Genomic DNA, 25809 nt, shown 5'->3' with positions numbered 1-25809 from the left:
ATCATTTTGAAAGGGCTCCATTCAATGAAATGAGGGTTCATCCAATGATGGAGGAAAGTTTTATAATAATAATAATCTTTATTATTGTCAAAAGTAGGCTTACATTAACATTGCAATGAAGTTACTGTGAAAATAATCGAGTCACCACCCTCCGGCGCCTGTTCTGGTACACGGAGGGAGAATGCAGAATGTCCAATTCACCTAACAAGCTCGTCTTTCGGGAGGGAGGAAACCGTTGTGGGGCAGCACGGTAGCAAAGTGCTCAGCACAATTGCTTCACAGGATCCCAGGTTCGATTCCCGGCTTGGGTCACTGTCTGTGCAGAGTCTGCACGTTCTCCCCGTTGTGTTGTTCCTCGTGTCTTAATAAAGCTCGTAGTCTCAAAGGTGGAGAAGATGCTTTATTGTGAATTTGTTCTCTCTTCAGAGCTTAACCTACGGCTACCTCAAATGCTGCCTGCCTGTGTGTCTTGCTCCCAGTTCTGTGAAGTGTGTCCTCACTTCCTGTCCCTGTGTATTTATAGCTCTCCTGTGCTCCCTCTAGTGCTTGCTCAGTTGTATTGCATCTACTCAGATCTACAATCACCACATCCCCCCTTTTTTCTTTACGTATTTTCTGTACATCGTTAAAGAAAATTGTACAAAACAGTTACTTATGATATGTGTATCTATACAAGTGATGGTGCTATTGCATATTTTACAAAGCCAATTTGTATTTATGAGTCCAATCTTAATAAAAATATTTATGAGTCCAAACTTGATGAATTTGTTCACTGAGTTTTTTTCTTTTGTTGTTGTTGACGTGGTGATATTGATATTGCAACTCCGTTGTGAATGTTGTCGGTGTTCTTGTTATTTTAAGTAACCAATACGTCATCCCATGGTGTTTGCATGGTCGAACCACTGATGTTGACTGACATGGACTTTTTTCTGTGCTTGTGGTATCGATTTAGTATTTCATCTGCCTTGAAAGCTGGTGTGCTTGCTTGTTCTGGAGAAGATGTGAGTTTGTGCGATTCGTTGTCATCCCATGGCATGTTTGTAGCCTTGTCATTGCTTTGCAGTGTGCTGTGGCATTGTCCTTCATGTGCAGAGTTGTACCATTTTGTACAAGTCGTTGTTTCATTGCTGTTGTTTCTGTCCTGTCTTTGTTGTTTTCGTTGCCGTTCTTGTTGCTGTTTTTGTCGTTTCTGTCTTTGTTGTTGTCGCTATCTTTGTTATGCTTCTTGTTGGTTTTGTTGTTCTTCTTGTAGTTTTTGTCATTGTGCTTGTAGTTTTTGTTGGTGCTGTTGTTCTTGTTTCTGCAGTGCTTCTTGTGATTTTTGTTGTTCTTATCGTGCTTCATGTTGCTTTTGTTCTTGCTGTTGTTATTCTCGTTGCTGCTGTGCTTCTTGTGGCTTTTGTTTTTCTTATTATGCTCAATGAGTGTCCCGTGTGGATAATTTGAGTCATTGTCTCCGTTATTGGTGCGAGTGTCCTTTGTGGAATCTGTTACATTGAATGTTTCGTCTCGAGAATGGTGAGAATGATCTGATGTTGCATTGATGCTGGTGACACCAGTCATTTGTGGTGGATTTGATTCGTCGTCTTTGCTTTCTTGGTGCTCCTCTTCTGGAGTCAAATTCTTCGCGATTTCATTTGACGCGGTCTCTCTGGAGTCTTGGTGCTCCTCTTCCGGAGTCAAAATCTTCATGATTTCAATTGACGTGGTCTCTCTGGACTCTTGGCGCTCCTCTTCTGGAGTCAAAATCTTCATGGTTTCTGTTGATGTGGTCTCACTGGACTCTTGGTGCTCCTCTTCTGGAGTCAAAATCTTCATGGTTTCTGTTGATGTGGTCTCACTGGACACTTGGTGCTCCTCTTCTGGAGTCAAAATCTGCATGGTTTCTATTGGCGTGGTCTCTCTGGACTCTTGAGTGGCCCTACTCTGTGCTTCTGTACAGACAAGCTGAGAACTGTCAGTCTTGCTGTGATCCTGTACCTCCTGTAGGTCGAGTGTGATCACCTTGTCACTGTTTTTGCATGCAGTGGGTAGATGTACATTGTCTTCTTCTTGATTATGTGAGCTTGGTAGGCTTTCATGGTCTGCTTGCGGTTGCTCAGATACGGCGGGTTGACCTTCATGGTCTTGTTCATACATGGTGTTCGCCAGGGAGTGTTTGCTTGCTTCCCTTTTGGAGTCTTTCATCACTCTCACTGTGGAGCCTGTCATCGCTCTCTCCGTGGAGTCTTTCTGTGCTCTCTGTGTGGCGTTGTCTTCATCTTGGGTATTGCTGTCATCCAATGTATCGACGATCTGCCATGGCACCATGGTGTTGGATTCATCTACCACGAGTAGATTCGTGTTGAGCTTTGCGACCGTGTCGCTGATGCTGTGATCAGCATATCCGAATAACTCAGCCATGTCTGAGTAGTATTCTTCGAAAACCAAATCATCTTTTTCTGCTTCGGATTTGGTATCGTTGTCTTCATCATTTTTTGCATATCCGAATAACTCAGCCATGTCTGAGTAGTATTGTTCGAAAAACAAATCATCTTATTTTGTTTCGGATTTCTTTTTGTTCTCTTCACTTTGGGTGGTGCAGACTGTTTTTTCCAGGGTGTTGTGAGAGTTATTTTCAATTGCTGGTTTAAGTTCAGGCGTTTTTCTGTGTTCTGAGGCAAGAAAATTTGGTTTTACAGCTTTAAGTATCTTATTTTCAATTTTCGGGCATTTCCCTTTTAAGTAGGCGTGGTCCGGATGCTCAGACGTCATGACGCTCGTGACGTCATGCTTAGGAATCAATTGCACATGCGCAAATCGGCCTTCCTTTACTGTACGGTTTTGTGTCCACTGCGCTTGCGCATGTGCATAACGATCCGCGACCAAGACGTTTTGAGACTGCGCATGCGCGGCTTGCGCATGCGCATAACGATCAGCAACACAAACTTTTTTAAACTGCGCATGCGCAGACGCAGATTCTAGTTTTCTGTCTCCCAGAGACTGTAAAATGTGCTCCGACGCCATTTTATCGCGGATTTCAGCGTTTTTTCTTTCTGAAAGTTGTAAGTTACCTTTTCCTTTCGATCTGGAATGGATTTCAGCGTTTTGGCTTTGTGAAAAATTCAAGTTATTTCTTCTTTTTGATCTGTACTTTTCACTCGCGATTTCTTGACTGAACTCTTTCTGTTTTGATAGTGATTGTTTGAGTTTTGCATCACTCAGTCTCTCTGCAGTTTGGCCTCTGAGGATACCGTGCTGTTCAAATTCCATACAGTACTCTTCAAATTTTTTTAGTATTATTTGTAAGTTGTTGCTGTCTTCACCTTTTGAGTATTTAAATCCATTATATACTTTCCTAGCTTCATGTCCTGCGATGAGCATTGCTATTTTAATTACGTCTGAGGCTGCTGCTACATCATTAGCTATGATATAAAAATCGAACATTTGTTTAAATATTTTCCAGACATTTCTTACATTGCCGGTCATGTCCAGCTGAGGTGGGGTTCCAAGCCACATCCTCGAATAAGCGATGTCTTCCCAAGTCGAATGTCCAGTAAGAGTTCTTCTTGCCATTTTGGTCTTTCTGTGTCTGCAGCTGAGTTGTCTTGTAGTAAGCGTCTGAAGCCACTGCAGGTACCATGTGTTGTTCCTCGTGTCTTAATAAAGCTCGTAGTCTCAAAGGTGGAGAAGATGCTTTATTGTGAATTTGTTCTCGCTTCAGAGCTTAACTTACGGCTACCTCAAATGCTGCCTGCCTGTGTGTCTTGCTCCCAGTTCTGTGAAGTGTGTCCTCACTTCCTGTCCCTGTGTATTTATAGCTCTCCCGTGCTCCCTCTAGTGCTTGCTCAGTTGTATTGCATCTACTCAGATCTACAATCACCACACCCACGTGTGCGTGGGTTTCCTCCGGGTGCTCCAGTTTCCTCCTACAGTCCAAAGATGTGCAGGTTAGGTGGATTGGCCATGCTAAATTGCCCTTAGTGTCCAAAATTGCCCTTAGTGTTGGGTGGGGTTACTGGCTTACGGGGATAGGGTGGAGGTGTGGGCTTGGGTAGGGTGCTCTTTCAAAGAGCCGGTGCAGACTCGATGGGCCGAATGTCCTCCTTCTGCACTGTAAATTCTATGAAAATCCCCTAGTCGCCACATTCCAGCGCCTGTTCAGGTACACGGAGGGAGAATTCAGACTGTAGAATTCACCTATCAGCACATCTTTCGGGATTTGTGGGAGGAAACCGATGCACCCGGAGAAAACCCACGCAGACATAGGGAGAACATGCAGACTCCGCACAGCCAGTGACCCAAGGAGGAATCAAACCTGGAACCCTGGCGCTGTGAAGCAACAGTGTTAACCACTTTGTTACCGTACCGTTTTTGAGCAAGATCAATAGAACCCCTTTGAAGGTACAATGTTGAGATTCCAGGACAAACACATTTTCAAAACAAGTAAACTCACATTAAACAAATGTGCTCTACTTTGAGCAGCAATCAAATTAAAAGTTGATGAAGCAAAATAATCGCACATAGAAATTCTTCAAGGGGAAGAGAAAACAGAGGATGAATAAGGAATTTGCAGAAATATGTTAATATGTGTTCAGAGAGGCAAAATACATTATCTGGGAGGAGAATACATTAGAGCAGAAGCTCAGTTTAACAATTTGAAATTAGGTGAAAACTATCAGTATACAAACAGGCTGGAAACGGAACAAAATGGATATTCTGAATACATCCTCCAAGTATTCACAAGAGAATGCAAGATGATCATGCTCTCTCCAAAGGTATCCTAAATCAGATCAATGGCTTGAAAGTTATAGAAGGCTTACATGGGCTAATTGGGTGCAAAGTAAATTCCCACGGATAAATGTTATGTATCCTAGCCTGCTGTAAATAACTTATGATGTGGAGATGCCAGCGTTGGACTGGGGTGGGCACAGTAAGAAGTCTTCCAACACTAGATTAAACTCCAACAGCTTTGTTTCGAATCACCTGAGGAAGGAGCTGCGCTCCGAAAGCTAGTGATAGGAAACAAACCTGTTGGACTTTAACCTGGTGTTGGAAGACTTCTTACTGTAAAAACCATAGAAAGCCTAGGTAACAATCAAACTGCATTATGTTTTAGTCAGGCTGCATATTAAGTATTGCACCCAGCTTTGGCGGCCAAAGAAATAGAAAGATATACAGTGCAATGCCAAGAAGAGGTGTGAGGAAAATCTCCAGTGTCAAGGAATGTTGAAGAAAACTAAGCTTCTCAACACTTTCTCCCGTGTCTGCGTGGGTTTCCTCCGAATGCTCCGGTTTCCTCCCACAGTCCAAAGACGTGCACATTAGGTGGATTGGCCATGCTAAAAACAAAATTGCCCCTTTGTGTCCAAAAATGTTCAGATTAGGTAGGGTTACGAGGATAAGACGGGCAAGTCAGTAGGGTGCTCTTTCAGAGGGTCGGTGCAGACTCGATGGGCCTAATGGCCTCCTTCTGCACTGTAGGGATTCTATGATTCTATGAAGTTGAATAAACCTTCTGCTAGGATAAGAAGACAGAAATCCTGGGATCATTTAAAAATAATTAGATGCAACAACGAAACAGGGCAGACACATTAAAAATCTTTCTGGACTCTGTAATTGCTGTCGTTGACTGGAAAGGCATCAGGGACTGTTGTGCAGGCACCCCCGATCCACACTGCAGCTATCAACACATGCGCAAACCTTGCTGCCAATCAGAGAAGCATCAGGAACATTTGCACCATTAACACTCCAACCAAGATGGTGACAGCAGAAGTTACTTCCTTCAGCAGCACTGCTCTATCAATAGAAAGAAGGATACTGAGGGTAGGGCAGTATTTAACGGGAGACATTAATATCGGGGCCAAATGTCAAGAGTGAAGTTTACAATCGATTGTAAATCCTCCCAATCACTAAACTGTCACGTTTTAAAAGCAATTAATCAGAATGTTTATCAGACAAAATTTGACACCAAGCCACATAAGGAGCTCTTTTTGCAGGTGAATAAAATCTTATAACGAATATAAGTTTTAAGGACTAATTTGAAGGAGGAAAGCAGCGTTTAGGGGGGAATTTCAGAGCTTGGCATGTCAACAGTTAATGGCATGACTGCTAACGGTGAGACAATGGAAACTGGGATGCAAAATAGGCCACCGTTGGAGGAACGCAATAGGTGTGATAGGGCCAAACAATTTATAAGAGTGAAGTAAAAGTAATTATTTGGTAATGACAAAAAATTTTAATTGTAAGGAAGTGGTATAAATGAAACGGTGAAAGATTTATACGATCTGAAGAGAAACCAGATTGTACTAAGTAAGTGGTATAAATAATCCGGACACTTCTGAGTATAAGAACAGAGATAAAGAAGCATTCTTTTCCTAATAATGTCCTAAGTATAACTAGTTTTGAGGTTATTTTTCCCAGAATTTATAGAGTTGTTCAGTTGAAAACCTTGTTGCTGAGAGGGGATTGAAACTGACACTGTATTTATATTACCTGTTGGACACTTACTTTACTCATATGTCTAAGTATGTTTTGTAAAGGTTTTAACGAGAAACAATCTTGCATTAATAAAGTGCCTTTCACAACTTCACAAAAGTGCTTTTCAGCTGCTAAAGTAGTTTTATGGTTAATTTTTAGGGAATTCTGACACCCAGGGTGGAATTCTCCCAGCTGGGACTAAATCCTGATGCGGGGGCAGGAACGAGGACTGTTTCCTGTGGTGGGGGCTAACGGGAAACCATGTATTATGTCTGTCCCCGACCTAATTAATTATACAACTGGGTGTTACATGCCATATTCCGTGGTGGGACAGGCCTCCTGGTGTGTCGTCCTCCAGCATGCCTGATATTGAAGAGGTGCCCAACATCACTGACCCACTATTGGAGAAATCAGGTGGACCTCCTGAAAATGAAGATGGATCCCTGAGAGAACTCTGAAAGCTGGAAGATGGACCTCCTGAGAAAAAAGATATATCTCCAGCCTCAGGAATTGTCACTCGAGTCCCAATATCTGCATGCCCCGTTGTTCCAAACATGTTTTACACCGACGTGTTTTTTAAAATTCATTTACGGGATATGGGCTTCGCTGGTTAGACCAGCATTTATTGCCCACTGTGTTGTGGAGAATTGGGTGGGTGGAAGATTCCATTCCGGCCTTCATCAGCATCCCATTAATCGGCCTCCAGGTTTCCCAATGTGCCCTGACGGACATTAGCGGAAGGATCTTCCCCCGGGTCGGGGGAGGAAATTCACACCAGCGTAAAACCGATTTTGGGTGTGCTGCCAAATTCTGCCATGGGAGAATTCTACTCCCAATTTTCACTTAGCGATTCATTAACAAAAAGGACCAGATGCTGGTCAAAATCGGATTTTTGAGTGCCACGACGCCTCTTAAAGTTTCAAAATGGAGTTTGTGGCACATGCTCACACTTCAGATGCAAAGTGTGCTGGATGAGGGATCAGTGGCGCCACCTAAAATTTTCCAGAAATATGCAGAGTAGGCAGTTCATGACATCAATAAACAAGAAATATTGATCTGACAAGCTTTAACCTGCATCCTATCTTAACCTTGTACGGGCAGCACGGTGGCGCAGTGGGTTAGCCCTGCTTCCTCACGGCGCTGATGTCTCAGGTTCGATCCCGGCTCTGGGTCGCTGTCCATGTAGAATTTGCACATTCTCCCCGTGTTTGCGTGGGTTTCGCCCCCACAACCCAAAGATGTGCAGGCCACGCTAAATGGCCCCTTAATTGGGAAAAATGAATTGGGTACACTAAATTTTTTTTTTTATAATCTTAAGCTTGTACAGCTGAACAAGGACTCTTCAGCACAAATGACCTCCAACCTGATTGGTGACTGTGATTGAGCATGAAGTACTTAAATTAAAGGAAAATGATTGGTGAATCTTAAAACGGGGTGGGGGAATATGCATGATTGAAGGGGCGGGCTGGGGGGATAAGGGACCCAAAAACAGGAACAGTAACTGGAATGCTGTTTTGCTCCCAGGCCAGTACAACACTTTAACCATTGAGCAATATTTTGATTTTGATTTAATGGAACAAGTTGAATGAGTGAACAAATCTGAACGGCTTTGTGCAGTGATTTCCTACAATGCCTGGCTAGCTCAGTTGGTAGACAATTACATTCTTAATTTTCATATCATGGTGTTGAACCCCACATTTGGTGATGATTTTTCAATATTTTATTCATAATACTTTTTTAGTGTTTTTCCACAGTAAAGAACGTATAGTTTTAGTTTTCAAGACTGCCGCTTAGCTAATTCATTGGATGCTGCGGAATATTATTTATTTTGCTGTTACAAGAACCTGACTATTAAAATGGTTGCCTTCTGAGCATTTGGTAGTTTATTGCATTGACTGAATTTGTTGTGAACGAGACATCTGTAAGATAACGACTTGCAAGAAAATGTATTATTCAGTGACAGAAAGCAGATTTTCACATAAAGGTATCTCTCACTTTAAACAGCCGGATCTGCGCATGTGTAAGAAATGATCCCCCCTAATATTGCAGCACAAATATGCACATTTGGCTTTTGGAATTATCAAATCAGATGGGCCAAATGATCTTTCCTGTCCACAATTAACATTGATTTGTGAGCAAAGCAATTATAGGATGTGAATGTGTTGGAGATGGTTCAGAGGAGGCTTACTAGATTGACAGCTGGTTTATGAAGCAAGGTCAACAGTGAGGATTCAATTCCTGTATCAGCAGAGGTTATCCTCACCTTTCCATCTCGCCCTTTGCCTGAGGTGTGGTGATCCTCAGGTTAAATCGCCACCAGTCACTTGTTCTTTAGTGACGTTTAAGGGGCATCTTGACAAATACATGAATGGGATGGGAATACGGACCCCGGAAGTGTAGAAGATTTTAGTTTAGACGGGCAGCATGGTCGACGCAGGCTTAGAGGGCCGAAGGGCCTTTTCCTGTGCTGTACTTTTCTTTGTTCTTTGTTCTTTGTTCAGTCAGCTCTCCCCCTCAAAGGAGAAACTAGACTATGATCATCTGGGATTATGGCGACTATACCTTTTACTAGGCTTATGCCTGTAATGAGCTGGATGGCTTAGGAGCATATGCTGGGCAGTCTGCCTGCTTCCACTGGAGCTTAAAAGAGTTGACTTGATTGAAGTGCATGAGATTCTAAATGGCCCCAACAAGGTAGACGTAGAAAAGGGGTGGGAGTCTGTATCCCACTGCACCAGTTTTCTGGTGCGGCAAAACGCCGCCGGCAGCAGGAGTTTCTGACCTGCCAACCAGCCAATGGGGTTTCCCATTGTGGGAAGTCCCATGCCATCGAGAAATCCCTGGGCATTGATGTGCTGCCGGCGCAACAGCGAATCCCACCAGCGGAGAATCCAGCCCAGGATGTTTCCTCTTGTGGGTGAGCCTAGAGCTAGGGGGCACTGTTTTAAAATTAAGGGTCACCCTTTTAGGACAGAGATGAGGAGAAGTGTTTTCTCCAGAGGGTTGTGAGACTTTGGAACTTTCTGCCTCAGAATACCAGCTCCTGACATCCCTAGGACTGTCCACCATTTACAAGGTCCAAGTCAAGAGTGTGATGGAATTCTGCACTTGTCAGGATGGGTGCAGCTCCAACAACACTCAAGAAGCTCAACACCTTCCAGGACAAAGCAGCCCGCTTGATTGTTCCACCTTCCACAATCATTCACACCCTCCATGACCGCCGAACAGTGGCAGCATTGTCCACCTACTTCAAGATGCACTCCAGGATCTCAGCAAGGTTCCTTGGGCAGCACCTACTAACCCCATGACCGCAATGAAAACACTCACCTGGGCACACACCTGCTGGCTCAGAGAGAGGAAGCACCATGTGTCCATTCCTGGAAAGATAACATCCGTAATCTGTGTTTAAACCCCTCAGGCCCTTTGGCTGCGAGTCATTAATTCAATTCTGTCAGTGGGCTCTGATTAACAGCTTCCACAAACTCATCTGTGAGCTTTGCTTCATTCACCTCCGTTCATGGATGAGTAACTCTAAAGTGCTGTAACCATGTTTACAAACATCATCCACTTCAAAGAGAGTAAAGTGCATTCCAATCACATCCTTCATGCTTGAGTGATTTTGGTGTGCTGAGTTGGAAATTGACAGTACTTGACTCTCTTTGAAGTGTTTTTTTTCACTGCTCCTGTTTGGACTGCTCTCTAGCTTCCAGACAGGGTTCTCTTTCTGGGAGATCTATGGGATAGGTGGTTCCTCTAGATGGGGGTCTGTCAAGGGTTCCTTTATTTGGCCAGTGTCTGGGGGCGGTCGTTTAGTTAGGGGGTCTGTGAGATGTCTCGAGGGGGGTCCCTCTGGTTAGGGGGTCTCTGGCTGGATGTCCCTCTGATTAGGGGATCATGGGGCTTCCCTTATTCAGGGGGAAAATCCGGTGGTGGGGGGCTGGTCCACGATGCGGGGGTTGATGGAGGGCTGATCTGCGATGCAGTGGGGAGGCTGATGCATAATGCGGGGGAGGGTGGGGGCTTATCCACAATGGGGGGAGGATGGGGGCTGCCTAGTCTGCCTAGTGGCGATGGTAGCCAGCCACGGGATCTCGCTATTAGGCCGCCCGCTCAAAATGGCGGCCCGATAACGGGATTCCTTCGGAAATCTCTCGCATTCCTCACCATGCATAAATTTGCATTGTAAAGGATATTGAATTGCTTCCTGACCTGGTGCGCAAATCATTCCCAATTCAATTCCGGCAGGAGAACATGGTCTTCCAAATGGAGAATGTCGCCACTGGTCTAACCTATCTCTAAATCCAAATCCACAGCAATGTGGCTGACTCTTAACTACCCTCTGAAATAACCTAACAAGCCACTCAATTGTCAAGAAGGCAACTCACTACCACCTTCTCAAGGGCCATTCGGGATGGGCAATAAATGCTGGCCTAGCCAGCAACACCCATATTGCATGAATGAAGAAAAGATCAATGTATTCATCAATGTATTCAATAACCCACATTAACAATGCAACAGAAAATTTGAGAAACTCTTCCAAGTAAATCAAAGTATATGCAGGATGACTCGAGATGAGAGACATTTCCAAAAAGATCAATTTGATGATGTTTTCCATCAAATTATCTACACAGGAAAATACAGTTCACAGTTGAATGCACGTTTCAGGAAATGGAGAGCATACTTTCTGAACATATTAACAATCAGATTTATCAAAACCTCACAAATATGAATATAGTCAAATTCTGCTCTACAGAAATGAATTGGATTTAATCCAGAACCACAAGCGATCATCCTCAACCTCCTCGCCAAAAGAATACTGCATAATAAAATGTAAAATTCAAACATTATGGGTGCAGAGCAGATTCACCAAGATGCTGCCTGGGATGCAACAGTTAAGTTATGAAAAGAATTTGGTTGGACTTGGGTTGTTTTTGTTGGAGCAGAGAAGACTGAGGGCGACCCGATGGAGGTGTACAATATTATTAGGACATTGGCAGGGTGAATAGGAAGCAGCCACTCTCCTTAGTTAAGAAGAGTCAGTCATGAAGGAACACAAGGGGGTCTCTGAGGGGTTAAGGGGTGCTTTGAGGAAAACATTTTTACCCAGAGGATGGCCGTCTGTAATGCACTCTCTGGGAGGATGGTAGAGGCGGGTTGCCTCATCTCCTTTAAAAAGTACCTGGATAGACACTTGGAACATCATAACATTCAAGGCTATGGGCCAAGTGCTGGTAAATGGGATTGGGGTGGCAGCTCAGGTGTTTTTCACATGTCGGTTCAGACTCGATAGGCCAAAAGGCCTCTTCTACATTGTGTGATTCTGTGATATTACATGAATATTCTGCGGTGGTTTGAGGGATGTGAGAATATAAGCATAGTATAAGAGACAGTTTTTCAAAGTTTGGATCGCAAATTGCGGGTGGGTCGCGAGCTCATGTCAGGAGTGTCGCAGAGCGATCGCTGTTTGCGCGGTGGTACCGATTGCAGGATAGATGCTCAACAACTGCTACTGGCTTTTGCTACCTTTAAGTAAAAAGAAATGAGACTGTGTGCAGTCTTCTGGTCAGAAGCGACAGCAGGGAGCCGGTCACGTACACTTGACATCAAGAGCCCTCTTTGTATGTGCTTTTGGCACCAAATCACAGAGCAGAGCTGCTTCCATTTTCTAGCTGCTGGCAAGAGAACTGTGAAGATGGATAATTTTCTTAAATGTAACAGATGGCCAGAGACTCAAATAGGCAGTGCAGCTACTGGACAGGATTTCCCAGCAGAATCTGCTGGAGAGAGCTGCTCAGTTGGGTCCAGGGCAGGACATAGCAGTGCTAGTGTTATCTCTGTACAGAGCTCCACAGCCTTTGGTTAACAACCTACAAAGAAGAATTTTAACCGAGGAACAAAGCAGTATATGGATCATTTCTTGAGTTATGGTTTTGTCAATTGTCCAATAAGAATAAGGATGTAAAGCTCATGTATGTCATATCAAGGAAGTACTGGCAAAGAAGAGAAGTTTCATATTTTGAAAGAGAAGTGATGGGTGAAAAATTCCTTTTGACGTTGAGACAATAGAGTCAGTTATTAACTTACAATTGACTCCAAATTGAAAAACTACGCTGCTGTTCCTGATCTTTTTAAAAAATAAATTTAGAGTACCCAATTATTGTTTTTTTCAATTAAGGGGAAATTTAGCGTGACCAATGCACCTAACCTGCACATCTTTGGGTTGTGGGGATGAAACCCACGCAGACATGGGGAGAATGTGCAAACTGCGCACGGGCAGTGACCCAGGGCCGGGATTCGAGCTGCAGTCCCAGTACTAACCACTGCGCCACATGCCACCTGCTGTTCCTGACCGATGATACCACATTAAATACACTCCATGAGGCTGTCAGCATTCTGAAGCAGCATCTCCCAGGAGAATCCAGTGCTGAGTGAAACAAACATTTTATTGCTATTGCCATTCACAACAATCTACATGTGCAAGGTTGGATTTTCCATTTTCAGAAAGATGAAGATGCCACAAAGGAGCTGGCTGAGATCTGCACCTGATATACTCATTGCCCTCACTCCTTTGAACCTGATTCAAGTGAGATTGTGAGGACCAAGCAGGCTCCCCTTTTGCATTAAAAGTAAGCGAACATGCCGTGTATCGCGAAGGTGGGCCGGCATGGGTTGCCAAGGTCAGCTGGCCTGGATCGACTGGCATGAGTCCCAAAAGTTGACCAGTTGGCAAAAGTGGGTCCTGGGAAAAAAAATGTTTGAAAAATGCTGCTATAGGAGGATATGGAGAAATTGAGAAAGCTAATTGTGAAAAAGGAATTGATTCTGAAACATTAGCAGGTGCAATTTGGATAAGTTTCCAGAAGTAGGGGGCATAAAGTAATCCCTGTCATTACAGTTTCTCTGGGGCTACCAAAAAAAAGCAATTGACAGTTGAGCAAGTGCAGTCAGCGTTGTAATGCAGAAAACACAGCAATCAATTTGCACAGAATAATAATCAGATTTATTGAAGTGAGTTTGGTTGTGTTACAATATGCATTTAAGGGATGAATAGCATAACATCACTAAAAGGGAAGTGTGTCATGTGATCCAGTTTTGGTTTCACTTTTGCATTTGAGCAGAGTACACACACACACATGCAGCTCCGCTGCTGCTGGCTTCAAGATTCCTACCATTTTATTAATGTTCTCATGTGCCTAATCTAAAAAAATGAACCTAAAACATGTTTACACAATCCCTTATGTATGATTGGTGTCCTCATATCTTTATAACATTCAAGAAAGGAGAGGTCACCCTGTTGGGAGTTTTCTATAGGCCACCTAATAGTTCTAGGGATGTAGAGGAAAGGATGGCGAAGATGATTCTGGAAAAGAGCGAAAGTAACAGGGTAGTTGTTATGGGAGACTTTAACTTTCCAAATATTGACTGGAAAAGATATAGTTTGAGTACATTAGATGGGTCATTCTTTGTACAATGTGTGCAGGAGGGTTTCCTGACACAATATGTTGACAGGCCAACAAGAGGCGAGGCCACATTGGATTTGGTTTTGGGTAATGAACCAGGCCAGGTGTTAGATCTGGAGGTAGGTGAGCACTTTGGAAACAGTGACCACAATTCGGTGACCTTTACGTTAGTGATGGAAAGGGATAAGTATACCCCGCAGGGCAAGAGTTATAGCTGGGGGAAGGGCAATTATGATGCCATTAGACATGACTTAGGATGTGTTGGTTGGAGAAGTAGGCTGCAAGGGTTGGGCACACTGGATATGTGGAGCTTGTTCAAGGAACAGCTATTGCATGTTTTTGATAAGTACGTACCAGTCAGGCAGGGAGGAAGGGGTCGAGCGAGGGAACCGTGGTTTACCAAAGAAGTGGAATCTCTTGTTAAGAGGAAGAAGGAGGCCTATGTGAAGATGAGGCGTGAAGTTTCAGTTGGGACGCTTGATATTTACAAGGAAGCGAGGAAGGATCTAAAGAGAGAGCTGAGACGAGCAAGGAGGGGACATGAGAAGTCTTTGGCAGGTAGGATCAAGGAAAACCCAAAAGCTTTCTATAGGTATGTCAGGAATAAAAGAATGACTAGGGTAAGAGTAGGGCCAGTCAAGGACAGTGGTGGGAAGTTGTGTGTGGAGGCTGAGGAGATAAGCAAGATACTAAATGAATACTTTTTGTCAGTATTCACTCAAGAAAAAGATAATATTGTGGAGGAGAATGCTGAGACCCAGGCTATTAGAATAGATGGCATTGAGGTGCGTAGGGAAGAAGTGTTGGCAATTCTGGACAAGGTGAAAATAGATAAGTCCCCGGGGCCAGATGGGATTTATCCTAGGATTCTCTGGGAAGCCAGGGAAGAGATTGCTGAGCCTTTGGCTTTGATTTTTAGGTCATCATTGGCTACAGGAATAGTGCCAGAGGACTGGAGGATAGCAAATGTGGTCCCTTTGTTCAAGAAGGGGAGTAGAGATAACCCCGGTAACTATAGGCCGGTGAGCCTCACGTCTGTTGTGGGTAAAGTCTTGGAGAGGATTATAAAAGATACGATTTATAATCATCTAGATAGGAATAATATGATTAGGGACAGTCAGCATGGTTTTGTGAAGGGTAGGTCATGCCTCACAAACCTTATCGAGTTCTTTGAGAAGGTGACTGAACAGGTAGACGAGGGTAGAGCAGTTGATGTGGTGTATATGGATTTCAGTAAAGCGTTTGATAAGGTTCCCCACGGTCGTCTATTGCAGAAAATATGGAGGCTGGGGATTGAGGGTGATTTAGAGATGTGGATCAGAAATTGGCTAGTTGAAAGAAGACAGAGAGTGGTAGTTGATGGGAAATGTTCAGAATGGAGTTCAGTTACGAGTGGCGTACCACAAGGATCTGTTCTGGGGCCGTTGCTGTTTGTCATTTTTATAAATGACCTAGAGGAGGGCGCAGAAGGATGGGTGAGTAAATTTGCAGACGACACTAAAGTCGGTGGAGTTGTAGACAGTGCGGAAGGATGTTGCAGGTTACAGAGGGACATAGATAAGCTGCAGAGCTGGGCTGAGAGGTGGCAAATGGAGTTTAATGTGGAGAAGTGTGAGGTGATTCACTTTGGAAAGAATAACAGAAATGCGGAATATTTGGCTAATGGTAAAATTCTTGGTAGTGTGGATGAGCAGAGGGATCTCGGTGTCCATGTACATAGATCCCTGAAAGTTGCCACCCAGGTTGATAGGGTTGTGAAGAAGGCCTATGGTGTGTTGGCCTTTATTGGTAGAGAGATTGAGTTCCGGAGCCATGAGGTCATGTTGCAGTTGTACAAAACTCTAGTACGGCCGCATTTGGAGTATTGCGTACAGTTCTGGTCGCCTCATTATAGGAAGGACGTGGAAGCTTTGGAACGGGTGCAGAGGAGATTTACCAGGATGTTGCCTGGTATGGAGGGAAAATCTTATGAGGAAAGGCTGATGGACTTGAGGTTGTTTTCGTTAGAGAGAAGAAGGTTAAGAGGTGACTTAATAGAGGCATACAAAATGATCAGAGGGTTAGATAGGGTGGACAGCGAGAGCCTTCTCCCGCGGATGGAAGTGGCTAGCACGAGGGGACATAGCCTTAAATTGAGGGGTAATAGATATAGGACAGAGGTCAGAGGTGGGTTTTTTACGCAGAGAGTGGTGAGGCCGTGGAATGCCCTACCTGCAACATTAGTGAACACGCCAACATTGAGGGCATTTAAAAATTTATTGGATAAGCATATGGATGATAAGGGCATAGTGTAGGTTAGATGGCCTTTAGATTTTTTCCATGTCGGTGCAACATCGAGGGCCGAAGGGCCTGTACTGCGCTGTATCGTTCTATGTTCTATGTTAAGATGCTCAGCGGTGGTCAAACAATGTGGCCTGAGATTGTACTGCATGAGATGAGATGACCCTCGATATTTTCGTCAAACCTCAACAGAGTTACAATGTTGGAGAGTATTTAGAATGCAGAGGCTGGCTGCACAGTAAAGCTTTGAAAACAGAGTGCCAGGATAGTACTGAAATGAAGATCTGGTAAGCAGACAGAAGCCTTGTTGTGAGTGGGACGGTGCATTGCGATCACCAGCACCAGGTTTAGTACAGGAAAAGACTAGTGACCAGGGTGTTGGCCGGGTTGCTAGCGAGTGCGGGAGGGAGAGTCAAACAAAACAAATAAGCACAAATATTCGTCCAAAGAAGGTTACAATTATAAGGGGCGGAGCTTTAGAAATGCACGTGAAATTGGCTACAGTGTCACTCATCCCAGCTACTATCGGAGAAGAAAAGTCAAAGGAATATGGTCAGAATGTCCGCAAAGTTCCCCAGTTTGAATTGAGATGCAGCTGATATGCTATCCAAATTCATAATGCTTAAATAGCGTGCAGAGCCATGAGTTATTGATTCAGGTGTGTCTGAACTAGAAAAATGAGTTATTAAAATTCACCGAGCAATTGAGAATGAAGAAAACTCACTTTGACAAAGAGTCTTCAGACTCGAAACGTTAGCTCTTTTCCTTCCCTACAGATGCTGCCAGACTTGCTGAGATTTTTCAGTATTTTCTCTTTCGTTGTTAATGTTGACGCACTTACTGGAACATGCAAACCTAACAAGACATGTGGAAGGTCTGACCATCTGCATGCACCACGGCAATGCCCAGCCTTTCAGCAATTCTGCAAAGTATGTGGCAGAAAAGGCCATTGCCTGAAGCAGTGCACTAGAGCAAGGGGTGATGCAGCAACAAAGAACTGTGCACTGATCCAAACGGACTGTACACAATGGGTACCTTCAAGCAATAAAAACATATACATGAGGTAATTGACAAATCTGAAGATGATCTTGATGTGCACGGTGAGACAGAGAGCTTCTCGCTTTGGGATGCCGACCTGACCAGGCTTCCTGATGCTGTTGTTGAGAGGTGGGGCACCCTGTTCCCCCGAGGTAGTTGGAGAACCAGCAGCAGGGTCAGCAATGTCACCTGGGAGGCAATGACAGCTGCAGTGAGTGCGGGCAGCATGACCAGGAGGACCGCTGTCCAATGTTGGAAGACCAGCGACCTCCACCGAGAGTAAGTTGCCACCTCTCTCCTGGCATCAGTTTTGCCTGTCAGCCCTCAAATTCCCAAACCTCCCCTCCTCTCCCCAACCGATTGGCTGACACAACGCACCCTCCCAACATCCAATCTTCAAGCTTGTTCCTCAGAAGCCCCGGGCACCCACCAGAACAGCCACTTCACGTCTAGATGCAGTGCCCACACAAGCCACCTGCTATAGACCCTCTGACCAATCAAGCGTGCAGATCACAATGTCCTCTCTTCGTCACCGCAGGAGAATATAACATATAATAACAGGGAAAGGGCGAAGATGGGAGGAAAGACACCAGAAATGTCCCAGTCCCCAGGTTGAAGGTATGCATGCTCCAAGGGTGACGGGCATACGTGCAAAATTCTGAGACAGTGGTCACACACGATCTGAACATTTAAGAGTGGAACCCCTGATGTCCCGGTGTTCGCAGGGTAACATGTGTGCCATTGAGCAGCCCCTCGATCTGGGACACCCCAATGATGGTGGTGAAACTTGCAGGCCTGGCATCTTGGTGGGCGAAGACAATATAGTCTAATGCCGGGCATACAGAACATCACCTCCCAGATGCACCTGTGGTTGGATGACTGTGATATGCCACACAGGTCCCAAGGAAGTTTAGCACTGCAGTGACCTTCCATCAGGAGCAGATGTCCTCCTCCTCTATGGGATGCCATGTCAGCAAGGATATGGCACAGGTGCCACACTGTATTGCTGTTGAGACTCAGTATTCTGCGGCAAATGCTGACAATCAGTTCAGGAAGGACGAATGTTGCCTGCATGCTTTGGCCATTGCTGGCCCTTCCTCAACCTGATGGGCCACCAGGTCTTCAGGGTGTGCGACAGCCCCCTGAATATGTGGTGCCGCCTCCAGACTTCATTGGCCTCGTTGCTTTCTACGACATCTGCCTACCTCAGCTGCCACAAGCTCAGTGAGGGCACCCTCTGCGGGATCCACACCAGCAAATATTTTTTAATTTGGAAGAAATTGGAGGCGAGAGACCGAAAATTAGTTAGGACTTCCATCCCAACATTCTCAAGTCCCCCAACCCTCTCCCACTCTTACCATGACTGTCCCACTTTATCTCAGTGCCATCCAGCGAGCCAACTGTACTGGCAAACCTTGCTCTGTGCACTCGTCCCCAGACCTCTGCCAGCAACATTAGGGAGACCGTGCTCAGCTGCTCTCTGCTCATCCAGATATTTACCCTTGGTTCGCGAGCGGATCCTCAGTGGTAAAGCCCTGCTCTTTAGTGTTTGATTGTTAGTAACTGCCTCTATGGTGCTGACTCTCCTAGAGTTCAGGCAAACTGTTCAGGCAGCAAAGGATGCAGGACATGCAGTGCACTAATAATCCTCTCAGACATAGTACCTGTTTCTTCGAGGAAGCACTTGAGAGTTCAGGAGCATGACAACTTACAACTAACAAGGCTAATTCCTCATTTGAAATAGCCTTCATCTGAGAACCAAGAGGCTGTTCACAGTCAAAGAGAATTAAATTGAGTTTCAGGAGAGAAGATACAGCAAGGCTCTGTCCTGGAAGAGCCTGGTAGTACAGACAGCCTGCAGCTTTGGTTGCCCTTGTTATGGGTCTTCACAATACTTAAAGGTGGCTTGAAGGCCTCGCAAGCACAAAACCCCTCACCCCCCCCCCCCCCCCCCCCCCCGGCACAGGGGCAAACCCTGACCTGGACCCTTCCAGCCCCCCCCCCCCCCGAACAATCCAACCCCCCTGAAGGGCCCCTCACCACACTCCTTACCCCACCCCCACCCCAAGAACTGGGGCAGCGGCTTCGGTGCCTTTGAGCTGCATGCTGGTGAACGAAAAGGACTACTCACCTCTTCGTTTCCCCTCAGTAGCCATTGCACCAGCTTCACATTTTTGAAAGGGAGTGCTAAACATCGCCTGCATTGACTTCCCACTGAAGAGTCAGGTAATTCCTGGATGACCGCTTCATTTGACTTCAATCCATCGATGAGATTGAAATGAATGCAAATTACACTTTATGATATTCTCGCCATTTTAGGGCGACAGCCTGAATTCCCCATCAGGAGTGGACCAGGTGAACTGTTTCTCTCCAGACACAAATCTCGATTTTGCCTTCTTCCACTGTCACTGTCATGTGAGGCTACCTTTAAGAAATGGGTGTTTCAGAAATGTACCTTTAAGAAAGGGGTGTTTATCAGTGATGTCAGAGTGGAGGGGAGCTGGGCTGTCTGTCAGCTTTTTACTTTCGTTGTAGGCTGTTTGCTGCAGGGTGTGTTTTAGTTTCGTTTTTAGTGTTGGAGCTGAAGCCAGACAAAGCAGGTGTACTGTTGTTCTCTCTGCCATGAAAAGACTATCTCTTGATCATTTGGTGAATTCAGAATCATAAATGTTCTCAGTAGTGAATGTAAAACTGATGTGCTTCTGTTAAAAGGTGTTTCTTTTGTTTTCTAGATGTTGTTTGGGAAATAATTAAGGATTATTAGTGTTGTATTCTTTGGGGGCTGTATTTGAATTGATGTTTGCTAAGATGTTAACAGTATGGTTTAAAAAGGTTAACTTGAGTTCATAGAATAAACACTGTTTTGCTTTAAAAAATACTTTTCCATTTCTGCTGTACCACACCTGTAGAGTTTGCCGTGTGCTCCCCATACCATAATCTATCAAACGTTGTGGGCCAGGTGAACTCCATGATACACTTTGGAGTTCTATAAACCCTGGCCCATAACAAATTGGGGGCTCGTCCGGGATAAAAGTCTATCTATTGGATTGGCTTAGTGAACGTATGTGAGGGGTTAGCATATTGTGGTTGCTTTTCACGTGTGGTATTTTAGTTTAAGTAGGGAGTGTGTTGTGGACAATGGCTCTTTCAGAGGCTCTGAGGTTTTTGGTAGTGGAGATGGTCATATGCAGTACCTTAGGACAGAGACTAAAAGCAGACCATTGCAGTTAACATTGAAACAATGAGGTAATTATGGCGGTGGCTAAGCCTTTAAAGTTACCAGAGATACAGTTTGACCGATTGGAAATGGCAAAAATTCAGTTACAAATTAAACAAATGAAACATGAGAAAGGATTAAAGCAGCTTGAATACGAAAGAGATAGAGTGAGGGAAAAAAAGAGAGCGAAGAAAGGAGAAAAGAAAGAATAGCCCTAACAGAACAAAAAGAAAGAGAAAGGGAGATACAAATTAGGGAAAAAGATAAAGAGAGAGAGTTTTAACTTCAGAAAATGGCCATGAAACATGACAGTCAGTTAAAATTGTCAGACCCAAAGGGAAATGTACAGTTGGATGATAGTGATGAGGATAGTGAGAAAGAGCGTCATAGTCGAAGGCTTGGTGGGGATCTATTTAAATATGTCCAAGCATTGCCAAGGTTTGATGAGGAGGTGGAAGCCATTTTCATTTCATCTGAGAAGGTAGTTAAACAAATGAAATGGCCACAGGCCATGTGGGTATTACTGATTCAAACAAAGCTGATAGGTAGGGCGAGTGAAATGTTTGCATCACTACTGGAGGAGGAATCTGGGACCTATGAGGAGGTGAAAAAATCCATCTTAGCTGCATATGAACTAGTGCCTGAAGCCTACAGACAGAGGTTTCGAAATTTAAGGAAAGAATTTGGTCAAACATACTGGGGGCGCGATTCTCCGCTCCCCACGCCAGGTGGGAGAATTGAGGGAGGCCCCCCTGTGCCCCCCGCGATTCTCCCACCCCCCCCGCTCGGAAGAATCGCCGCTCGCAGTTTTTCACGGCAACCGGCGATTTTCCGACCCGGATGGGCCGAGTGGCCTGCCGTTCGCGACCAGTTCATGACGGCGGCAACCACACCTGGTCGCTGTCGTCGTGAACATGGTGCCAAAAGCTGGTTTGAAGGTTGTGGCGGAAGGAGAGGGGAGTGAGCACCACGGCCGTGCTCGGGAGGGGACTGGCCCGCGATCAGTGCCCACCGATCGTCGGGCCGTCGTCTCAAAGGGACGCACTCTTTCCCCTCAGCCGCCCCGCAAGATCAAGCCGCCACATCATGCGGGGCAGCGGAGGGGAAGACAGCAACCACGCATGCGCGGTTTTGAGCTGTCAGCCGTTGTGACGTCAGCCGCACATGCGCGGGTTGGAGCCGGACAACCTGCGCATGCGCGGCTGACGTCACTTAGGCGCGCCGCCTTGACGCAAGCGTCAAGGCCCGGTGGCTGAGAGTTACGGAGGGCCGCTCCTAGCTCCCCAGGTCGTGGTGGATAAGGTGAGAGGAGCGGCCTCCGAGGCCGTCGTGAAACTCGGCTGAGTTCACGACGGCCTTCCCGATTTTCCGCGGGAGCGGAGAATTCCGCCCATGGAGTTTGCAAGGCTCAAACAGAGTAATTTTGATAGGTGGATAAGGGCTTTGAAAATAGACCAAAGGTATGAAGCTCTCAGATAAATTATACTTTTGAAGGAGTTTAAAAATTCAATTCCTGATGCAGTGAGAACTCATGTGGAAGAGCAGAGGGGTAAAACTGGGACGTTAGCACAAGAAATGGCAGATGATTATGAATTTGTTCATAAATCAAAGCTTGGTTTCCAACATCAGTTTCAGCCTGTGAGGGATAAAAACTGGGGACATGAGAAATACTCAAGTGGTAAAGGTGAAGGTGATCTGATGGGAGATAATAAGGAGAGTGTACCTCAGATTAAAAAAGAAATCCAGGAGGGTGGAAAAGAAATGAAGGTTGAAAAGTTTCAAATGTTTTCACTGGAATAAACTAGGCCATGTAAAGTCATAATGTTGGTGGTTGAAGAAAAGCACTGGGAAGGCTGATGTGGTAAAACAGGATCAGACAGTGGGGTTTGTTATAGGTGGTAAAGGAAAGCCCAAGTGAAGCGAAGGAGGTGCAAAAGATTGTACAGCCTGATCAAGAGGTGATTGATAAGAAGGTGCCAGATGTCTTTAAAGAATTTACTTGTGTGGGTAAAGTTTACTCATGTGTATCAGGAGGAGCAGATAAAAAAGTCACAATTTTAAGAGATATGGGAGCTAGTCAATCTTTAATGGTAAGAGATGAGGAGTTATGTAGTTTGGGAAGAATGTTGCCAGAAAAGGTGGTAATATGTGGAATTCAGGATGAAAGGAGTAGTGTTCAATTATATAAGGTAAGATTGGAAAGTCCAGTGAAGAGTGGTGAAGTGGTACTAGTAGTAATAGAGAAACTATCTTTTCCAGGAATACATTTTATCTTGGGTAATGATATAGCGGGATTGCAGGTGGGAGTAATGCCAACTGTGGTTGATAAGCCAGTGGAAAATCAGACAACTGAAGTGTTGAAGGATGAATATCCTTGGATTTTTCCAGATTGTGTAGTAACAAGGTCGCAAAGTCACAGGTTAAGACAAGAGGAGAAATCAAAGAGTGAAGATGAAGTTGAAGTGCAATTATCAGAAATGATTTTTGATCAGATGGTTGAGAAAGAACAAGACAGGTGGAGGATGAAACGGATAATTTTAGTTCAGAACAATTGGCGGAGTTACAACAGAAAGATGTAGAAATAAAACGGATGGATCAGAAAGCATACACAGAAGAGGAATCTGAGTGGATACCAGAGAGTTATTACCGTAAAAGTGATGTCTTAATGAGAAAATGAAGACCTTTACATATGCAGGCGGATGAAAAGTGGGCACAAGTTCATCAAGTAGTATTGCTGGTAGGGTATAGAAAGGAGGTGTTGCGAGTTGCACATGAGGTACCAGTGGGAGGTCATTTGGGAATAAGGAAGACTCAAGCTAAAATTCAGAAACATTTTTATTGGCCTGGGCTACATAAAGATATAGTTAAATTTTGTCAATCATGTCACATATGTCAAGTGATAGGGAAACCTCAAGCAGTGATTAAACTAGCGCTCTTATACCCATTCCAGCATTTGAGGAACCTTTTACAAGGGTCCTAATTGATTGCGTAGGACTACTTCCTAAAATGACAAGTGGGAATCAATACCATTTGACGATAATGGATGTGTCTACTAGGTTTCCAGAGGCCATTCCAGTACATAATATTCCAACTAAAAAGATTGTGGAGGAGTTACTTAAATTCTTTACTAGATATGGACCACCCACAGAAATACAACTGGATCAAGGATCAAATTTTACCTCAAGGTTATTCAAAGATGTTACGGATAGCTCAGGAATAAAACAATTTAAATCAACTGCGTACCATCCTGAATCGCAGGGAGCGTTAGAAAGGTGGCATCAGACATTAAAGACAATGTTGACAGCTTATTGTCAAGATTATCCAGAGGATTGGGATAACGGAATTCCATTCGTACTGTTTGCAATTTGGGATGCACCTAATGAGTTAACCAAATTCAGCCCTTTTGAACTAATTTTTGGTCATGGGGTAAGAGGACCACTTAAATTGATTAAGGAAAAATTGGTGAGTGAGAAATCGGAAATTACATTATTGGATTACGTGTTACATTTTAGGGAACGATTAAATAGAGTAGGTGAATTGGCTAGACAACATTTAAAAGTTGCACAAAATGTGATGAAACGGGTAGCGGACAAGAAATCCAAAGTTCGTAGTTATGCCAGTAGAGATGAAGTTTTAATATTGTTACCAGTGGTAGGAGAATGTTTAAAAGCATGATTTTGTGGACCTTATCAGATTGAAAGGAAATTAAATTAGATGAATTATGTGGTTAAAAACACCAGATAGAAGGAAGACTCACCGAGTGTGTCATGTGAATATGCTTAAAAGGTACTTTGAAAGGGAAGGAGAAAAAAAGGAGGCGGTTTTAATGATTCTAACTCAAGGTGACAAATCAAGTCCAGATGACTTGGAATTTGACATACCTCAAATTAAATTGGATGTTCTTAAAAATTGGGATAAATTGTAGAGTTACCTTCCAGAGGAAAAACGGACTGACCTGAAAGAGTTATTGATATCACCTGGGCAAGTTTGTAGAGATAAATTGGGAAGTACTGAAATGGCTATACATGATGTAGATGTGGGAAATGCTGTTCCAATGAAACAGCATCCAGACAGACTTAACCCTTTAAATTGGCACAGGTTAACAAAGAGATTCAGAGTATGCTACAAATGGCATAATTGAAGCGGGTTGCAGCCAATGGAGCTCACCCATAGTGATGGTAACTAAACCAGACAGTACCCAATGGTTGTGTGTGGACTATAGAAAGGTTAACGCAGTTACAAGAACGGACTCTTATCCTATCCCACGTTTGGAGGATTGCATTGAGAAATTGGGACAATCAGCTTTTATTTCCAAACTGGATTTAATTAAAGGTTACTGGCAGGTACCTTTATCCATAAGGGCAAAGGAGTTTTCAGCTTTTGTGACTCCAGATGTTATATATTTTATAAGGTAAAGATAGATAGTTTTTTGAAGAATAAAGGGATTAAGGGTTATGGTGTTCGGGCCGGAAAGTGGAGCTGAGTCCACAAAAGATCAGCCATGATCTAATTGAATGGCGGAGCAGGCTCGAAGGGCCAGATGGCCTACTCCTGCTCCTAGTTCTTATGTTCTTATGTTCTTATGTTCTTATGTTCTTATACCAATTCAAAGTTATGCCATTTGGCATTAAAAACGCCCCAGCCATATTTCAACGGTTAACTAACAAATTAGTTTCAGGATTACCCAATTGTGCGGTATACATCGACGATATGGTAATTTTCAGCCAGACATGGACAGAACATTTAAAACATCTGATGGAATTATTCGAGCGACTTCAGGAGGCGGGTTTGGTGATAAACCTAGCCAAAAGTGAATTTGGAAAAGCCCAAGGCACTTTCCTTGGCCATACAATCGGACACGGTTGAATGGTCACACAGGATGTGAAACCAACAGTTATTGAGGAGTTTCCGATACCCTCAAGACAAAGGGAAATAATGCGATTTCTTGGCATGAATGGATTTGATTGAACATTTGTGCAAAATTTTTGTAGCGTGATTGCTCCACTGATGGACTCGCTAAAGAAACGTCAAAAATTTTAATGGACAGCAGAGTTTCAACAGGCATTTGACTGCCTGAAAGCTGTTATAACCAATGCTCATGTGTTGGAGAATTGCAAGGGACTCTATGATCAGATTGAACTAAAGTATCTGACTTTAAAAAGACATGGCGAGGTGTAGAGGAATGAATGGATCGTGCAGAGACTTTCTTGTTCAAAGAGACTGTTAATCGAGAAGGATTTCAGTTGGAGGGAAAACAAAAAATAGGCTATATTTTTGTACCTGTTTGCGTGTGTTGTTTTTTGAAATGAAAAAGCATATTTACTGTCTGCATTGCCTGAAGGATAGTGAAAAGGT

This window comes from Scyliorhinus canicula, chromosome 6 (genome assembly GCF_902713615.1).
Source record: "Scyliorhinus canicula chromosome 6, sScyCan1.1, whole genome shotgun sequence".
NCBI lineage: Eukaryota > Metazoa > Chordata > Chondrichthyes > Carcharhiniformes > Scyliorhinidae > Scyliorhinus > Scyliorhinus canicula.
The sequence above is the reverse complement of the archived record's forward strand: the minus strand, read 5'-3'. Positions refer to the sequence as shown.